This window comes from Haliotis cracherodii, unplaced genomic scaffold (assembly GCF_022045235.1).
Source record: "Haliotis cracherodii isolate W230 unplaced genomic scaffold, xgHalCrac1.p SCAF_10, whole genome shotgun sequence".
Classification (NCBI taxonomy): domain Eukaryota; kingdom Metazoa; phylum Mollusca; class Gastropoda; order Lepetellida; family Haliotidae; genus Haliotis; species Haliotis cracherodii.
This window is the reverse complement of record NW_027266265.1, coordinates 11,133,196-11,140,946: the sequence shown is the minus strand read 5'-3', so window position 1 is coordinate 11,140,946 and position 7,751 is coordinate 11,133,196. Positions and strand designations below refer to the sequence as shown.

Genomic DNA, 7,751 nt, shown 5'->3' with positions numbered 1-7,751 from the left:
TTCACTTGAATGGATCTGATGCTTTATAAACGATATAAATGGAATTATTATTATTATTATTATTATTATTTACCAGATGAATACATATAAAGCATGTGGTTTTCTTAATGATTGTGTTCCAATTTGTGTTGTCATAAACTTCCATCAGTGAAGGACTCATGGATTTATACTACTCAAAAGAAGTTAAGGACACCTGATGTTTTTCTTCGTATGACAAGTTAATTTGTCATGACAAAATCGAGTGTTCCTGAACTTCTTTCGAGTAGTATAAATCCACAAGTCCTTCACTGATCATGCTGATGGAAGTGTAGCTGGTATGTAGAATATCAGTTGTGTACAGATCAGTGATGACATGCCAGTGATATCTTCTAATTTGTTCTAAATCTTCAATCTTATTTATGATACATATATTTGCTGGTTTGGGCATAATTTGTATCAAAGTTTTACTACTAGGAAAACAAGTTACCTTCTCGTTGCTGGTAGGACAGTTTGTTAATCAAGAGTCAATTATGTCTACACATTGGGACATGCATTCATGCTGCCTGATTGTCAGCCATCTTGTTCAATATTAACCCTGTGGCGGTGTTTTTGAAGTATCTTTGAACACAGGGCTCATCTGGAGTGGCTTATAACTAAAGTTGTGTTGTTATTTTATGTACCAAGATGAAGATGTTACCATACCATTAGAGGTACTCAATAAATTATTTTTGTGTCACTAACAAATACGACTTCATGTTTTTATGCCATACTCACCAGATTTCGGGGTGAAGGGTAATAATAAAAAAAGCCACACTGTTGTAGATATTTTATACATCCACAACATTAAAGAGCGGCACAGCATCTACACCCAATAGGGTTACTACAGAGGTTATATTTGTGTTCTGTGATGGTTTTCTTTGGTCAAGATACAAAAATTCAAATCAAGGCGGTAAAGAAATGAAGCCTAATTGTTTTCAGAAAGCTGGCTCAAGAACCCACACATCCTGCATTTTGACCGGTGTCCTAAGATCTGGATGCAGAGAGGAATCGTATCTGAATAAAATATTTGATTTTAATGACATTGTAGCAAGTCTAAACAAGTGAGCGAGTTTGGTTTTATGATGATTTTAGCAACACTGCAATATCACAGCGCAGGACACCAGAGATGGGCTTCACACATGTGAGGAATCAAACCCAGGTCTTCAGAATGATGAGCAAACGCTTTAACCACTGGGCTACCCCACTTTCTAAACAAGACAAATCATTTCTTGATGGCATCAGCAACGATGCGTGACATCAGGGTTATCATGATCATGTAACCACCCAAATAATCCTCATTTATGTCTTGTCACCAGCATTGAGTAAATGAGAGCAGAGCTAGAATCCTGACTTGATTAACTTTGGTTAACACCGCACTCAGCAGTATTCCAGCAATGTGACGGCAGCCTGTACTTAAACAAGTCGGAACCAGACAATCCAGTGAGCACATCCTGGTAAGAGGACACCCTATCGACCAAGTACACTTAGGAAAACGAGCGTAACCACGCAATCCATTTGGTCACTTCTTAGACCAATACAGGTTGCTGGGGACCCATCCTTACCTGGAATCCCAGCAGATAAACTATCGGGTGACAGCAGTGAATCATTGAAACTTATTGCTGCAGTCTGCACAGAATGTCACATGATCAGCCAAGTCAACAAGACATATTACCCGATTCTCTTTAGCGGGGATGCAACTTGACCAGAAATATTTACTTTCCCAAATAACGATAACATATAACACCCCTGAAATTAACGCCTGAAATTCTCCAAACTCGCATAAGACCTCATAACACAAAATTCCTAGGGCTAGCGGCTCGTAACAATTTGCATACCTGCTTCAGTATGCTCTTATCTGGTATGCCAGTGAGCTTGGAGGACAGGTGATCCATGCTGTGTTATCCAAAGCTCACACAACCATCGGAGCAGGGATGGAAATTAGTACTTGCCCAAACCAAAGGTTATCTAAGCCTTTAGGGCTAGAAGAATTTCAAACATTTTGGGGGTACTGCTATATGCTGTCAATAGTCAGGCAAGTAGATGTCCCTGGTTAAAACTCAACGATATCCCGATTGACAATACACTTCACGTACAGTATCAAAACACATTGTTTCACAAATTGATCTAATGAAATTGAGCTGCAAATCATGATGTCATATCCTATGGTGTATCCTTGACCTTGGTTTGTCCTTGACTTTGGTCTCAGATCATGTTATCTTGTGGCTATCAGTTTCTGCTTCAAGAACAATCTTGTCAGAGTTATAACATACAAAGCTGTACTGTTATATTAACATTTATTGATGACTGTGTTGTATATGCATGAATATCCCCCCCGCTCCCAACCCTCCCCTTGTGACGGCCTCCATCTTGCCACCAGGCTTGTGTCTGCTGCCGATCAACTGAAATGAAAGATAATACATCACTGCACATCATCACAATGAGTCAAGTCACTATTCAAGCCACACCACAACGGTCTGAAAATAATCAAATCTAGACCAGGCAAACTACGAGAAACAATCCACACCATCAGAGCATGATGATATGCACTCAGCCAAGTCACCAAGTCTGACCACCCAATCCAAATTAGTCGCCTTGTACAACCAGCAATAGAGTGCCTGAGACTTATTCTTATTGAGGGAACCACCACATAACATCCTTCCATTAAGAAGTACATGTTATTGGGATTAAAAATATTTGCCCATGGTGAGGTGAGGTGAGGTGAAATTGTTTATAACATCGCATCCAAGATTATTGCACTTATATAGCGGCGTGCTTTGCCCTTGGGACATCCTATGCTGATCGTAAGAGGCGAGAAGATAGAAAGGGTGGTCAGGCTCGGTGACTTGGTTGATTGTCATTGTACCCTAATTGCATAGACGATGGCTGTTATATCAGTCACTGGAATGATAGGTCCTGACTCAATTATTTACAAGCCACAGTCACATAGCTGGACTATTGCAGAGTGCTGCATTTAACAACAACACACAAAGATTGGTAATCATAATAAGAGAAAAAATAGCTGCCTCTTAAGGCAAAGCATGAAAATGTTGTTTCTACACTTGCAAAGGATGACTTAAAATATATATTCCACTTAATGGTGCCAAATCTAACATGGATTCCTTCAGACATGATGGAACACAATATTCATTCCAAATTATTACAATAATGTTTGTAAGAGAAACATCAAAACTTGTTTTTCACCAATAATAACAAAGCAATATGCAATGAAGCACTATATTCAGAGGAAAATATCTGAGCTACAAATACGGCAATTTTGGTTTAAAGTATTACAGTATGGCCTTTGACATATTCACAACAAAACATACCATCATTGGTTGTCATTTCGGGTCTTAATTATTTATTATTAACTTTGATGTCTCCCCAATTAACATGGACATTCAGCCAAACAAACCGTCTTTTAGTCTTTCATCTGGAAATAACTAGCTTTCAGTAATACTAGACAGACAATAAGTCAACTGGACTCGAGCTTCAGACCTGTGACTAAATTTGTAGACTGTAACCATGGTAACATAAAAGATAATTGTCTTCCCTCGGTACAACCAATATGTCTGTAGACTGAAGAAAACATAACACTTACCCCAGAAAGTTTATAACAACTAAGTGTAGAATGACGTGAGCAAACACAAAGTCAGCAAAGGCTCTTTCCGGGCTGATTCCAATGAAGTCGTTTTTATTCTGGGGATTCACTTGAAGTCTAAGACAAACTGGAATTAAACAAAAATAATCTCTCAAAGAATTGTAGTCAACACCAGGTTCCAAACTTACACGGTTGCTGTTGGTAACATTTTATGCATGTGGAACCAGACAGACATTTTTTAGTTTGTCAAATGAAAATGTTTTGTTGAACTTTCTTTTCATATATCCCAGTGTTCGTCATTTTCTCTCTAATCACATGAATTGTAAAAAATTGCATTCACTTATAAATGACATCTTACTCTTACAAACAAGCCATCATCTGAGTTTTTACAAAGTCTGAGAGAAACTACACTTCCCATTATAGACTGAGTAATTGCGATAAACATGGCTTTTCCTAAAATATATGATGTCTGAAAACCTATGATACGATGATAAAACAGAATGGATCTCAGAGAATTGCTCAGGCCTGAACATGCGGAAAGCAATGTAGGGAATAAATGTTTATCACATTGATGAAACCCACAAGCATGCATATTGTGCCGACAAAAGAGGGACAAAAACTATTTAGAAATGTTATACTAACAAATCTTATCCACCAACACCAGGTGAAAACATATGATTTGATTTGTCAAGTTAATCATTCATTCTACCACGAATTTGGAAAATATATTTTTTCTGGTTGGTCAATCAGAGGTTTCAAATCACAATAACCACCACTGATTGAAACAGCTGATTTAATAACCACATCACCGAGGAAGCTAATATTGAATATGCCAGGAAGCTGGGGACAGGAGACTAGTCCATACCTCTCAGTCAATGATAAGCCTTTGGTTTAGAATAAACTGTAATCGACTTTTATAGTGCCCCCAGTCCCTATTTTCTTGCGTGTACTGCACAGATTTGTTACAATAAACTGCAGCACAGAAGCGGGGTATAATTGCTTTGTTACTGTAACCAAACATCTTTTAGTTTCATCAATGTTTGAACAAAGTCAGTTCACTACCGTTCAATTTCTAAATTCAAATATAACTTGTGTATGGTTTTAATCATCAGCCCTTTCAGCCCCTTATCATATTTCTAACGCCAATGGCACTTAATACGGCAAATAAGGTAGAAGTTGCTTGAAATACAATAATGCAATCAGACAAAATCGGCCAATCAAAATATTTCCAGCAAGCTAGTGAAGGACCAATTTTGGTTAACAATACAGTAAATATATACTGTGACCAAAGAAGTGGGGGAGTAGGTGAGGTGAAATGGGGCTTAACGTTGCATCCAAGATTATTGCACTTATTTAGCGACGTACATGCATGTGTGTGTGGCTGCCTGTACTAGTCCAGACTGATGCCAATTTATAGAGCTAGCCCACTGAGATACCATGCAGCAGTTTAACATGAATACCCCACTCAGACAAAGTATACCAACTCCAAGCCGACCATTCCTTGTTTCAGCCACTTAGTTCCGAGCGCCAGACAGGGTAACAACAAGTACCATCTTTTACCGTCTTTTGGCAAGGCCGGTGATCGAACCCCGGACCTTCTGCTCTCCGGGCAGACGCTATATCACCAGACCAGGGAGGCGGTCCAGGGAGATTGGGTAAAGAAATGTCTATGGTAAACAATAACCATGCTCATGGGTTACACTAAAGTGGTAAACATTTGAAACCTGTATCACTTCGGGAGTCCCTCCCACAACATAACTGTAAACTAATCGTGCTAATACTGTTAAAAGTGACGTTAAACAAGTCAACCCAACTCACCCCACTACGTTAAACAAAAGTAACTTTTATTTGATCTATACTTTTAATAGTCAAAGCAAAAGTGATTGGACTCTTAAATGCTACAAATGATTTCAGACTGAATATTAACATGATTAAAATCATGTCGACCGAACAAGACATCAACTGACACTGTCTTACACACCATTAACTACCCTCCTAAGTGGAGAGCTCTGATTGGTTCTTCTATTTGCCACTACACACACGGGCAATAACGTGTTGTTATAATTTCAGAAATAAAATTACCAAGACTTATCCAGGGAATTGGCACAAAGTCAACGATAAGGGAAAATTATCGCACATATGTCTACACACTGCTTCCCATGATGCCACATAGGATATCTCTCCAAAATGTGGCTAACAGTAACTTATATGCCTAGCCATAACCAGCTGATAACTTACATTTAAAAGCTATGACAATGATAAGCATACAGCGTCATGTCTACTCATATTAGGATAATATACAAGGCAGCTTACTGCAAAACTGTGAAGTGAATGCTTACCTCCCAACACAAATGAACCGACTGTTGAAATAAATCCAGAGAGAAATGAGTTGAATGGGAAGGTCCCCACCAAACAGCAGTATCCGAACTGGAATACTCCCGTCAAGAACACGTAAACAAGGTATGCATCTACGATTTTAAGTCTTTTGGGTGTTGACTGGATATATTCGTCATAAAACTTTGCAATAACAGACGTTAATTTCTCCGGCATTTTGATATGTTCACCCGGCGAATCGTACCAATGCTAACGAAACGTGGCAAGTGCTCTTCCGTCCTCAGCAACAACAAACTATTCTCGTGACGACTTGCTACAACACAACACGGACCAAGGCCTCTGTTGCTTACAAATAATTTGCATCAGTTGGATGTTTATAACTTTAAAATGTGTTTATCATTTTCGGTTATGTGTCATGTACATGACATGTAATCGATCAATTAACGTCACTGGGGTGACATGACTAGTCGCCTTCCCACTACACAGGATTCAGTATATCAGAATAATCCTACCTGTTGATTTATCGGGTCGGATTTTGCAGATTGTCTCTAAATATGAGTCCACCAATACTCTATATGACAAATATAGACAATGTAAATATTGTCATTTGTCACTTGCCTAAACTTGACATACCGCACACCACTTTGACGAACACAGAAACCTACACATACGCTTATATATTTGCTGCTATTTTGAAAATGACCACATCACTGTAGTCATTTTGTGAAGGTACTGACATTAAAAAGGTTTAAAAAGCCATGTATTTTAACAGTGTCGAAGAGTAGGTGAGTGAGTTTGGTTTTACGCGTTTTCTAGCAACATTTAAGCAATACCACGGAGGGGAACACCATAAATGGACTTCACTCACTGTGTTTGTTTGTTGTTTAACGCCGCACTCAGCAATATTCCAGCTATATGACGGCGGTCTGTAAATAATCGAGTCTGGGCCACACAATTCAGTGATTGACACCATGAGCATCGATGCACGCAACTGGGATACGATGACATGCATCAACCAAATCAGCGAGCCTGATCACCCGATCCCGTGAGTCGCCTCTTACGACAAGCATAGTCGTCTTTTACAACAAGCATGGGTTGCTGAAGATCTATTCTACCCCGGATCTTCACGGGTCACACACGAGTCCCACGCGCTGAGCAACTACTAATGCATTGTTTTCTACACATGCATGCTCGTCATTGTCTGATGCTGAATGTTATACTAGCATACAGGGTATCTTAGATTTTGGGAACAACGATGTCAAGTGGCCAATTAGATTTATTGAACATTATTTACGTTCATGACGTTTTCAATGCAAGATTGGTGGATGCTTAACGCCGCGCTCAGCAATATTCCAGCTATGTGAAGGCGGTCTGTAAATAACCAAGTCTGGTCCAGACAGTCCAGTGATCGACATCATTATAATTCATCTACGCAATTCGGATACGATGACATGCAATCTCCTTATAAGTCGATCGTAGTTTTAAAATTTGTTTTTAGTAGCGTGAACTACGATCTGATTTTAATGGACCCGTTGAGATCCGGGGTAGAATAGGTCTTCAGCAACCAATGCTTCTCGTAAGAGGCGAACTAACGGGATTGGGTGGTCAGGCTCGCTGACTTGGTTGATGCATGTCATCGTATCCCAATTGCGTAGATCTCGACGCCCATGATATCAATCTCTCTCTCTCTCTCTCTCTCTCTCTCTCTCTCTCTCTCTCTCTCTCTCTCTCTCTCTCTCTCTCACACACACACACACACACACACACACACACACGACGCGCATGCTCGTCTCTCTATATA

At 39.5% G+C, this 7,751-nt stretch overlaps 1 long non-coding RNA gene across 1 annotated transcript; it reads right to left on the bottom strand.

Annotated features, from left to right (window-relative positions):
- Positions 1 to 2,295: 2,295 nt before the first annotated feature.
- Positions 2,296 to 3,707, bottom strand: LOC139446387 (uncharacterized). Its single transcript, XR_011651921.1, has 2 exons — positions 3,617 to 3,707; positions 2,296 to 2,417 (listed from the first exon to the last, which is right to left on the bottom strand). It is a non-coding gene; the product is annotated as an uncharacterized lncRNA (long non-coding RNA).
- Between the last annotated feature and the right edge of the window lie 4,044 nt (positions 3,708 to 7,751).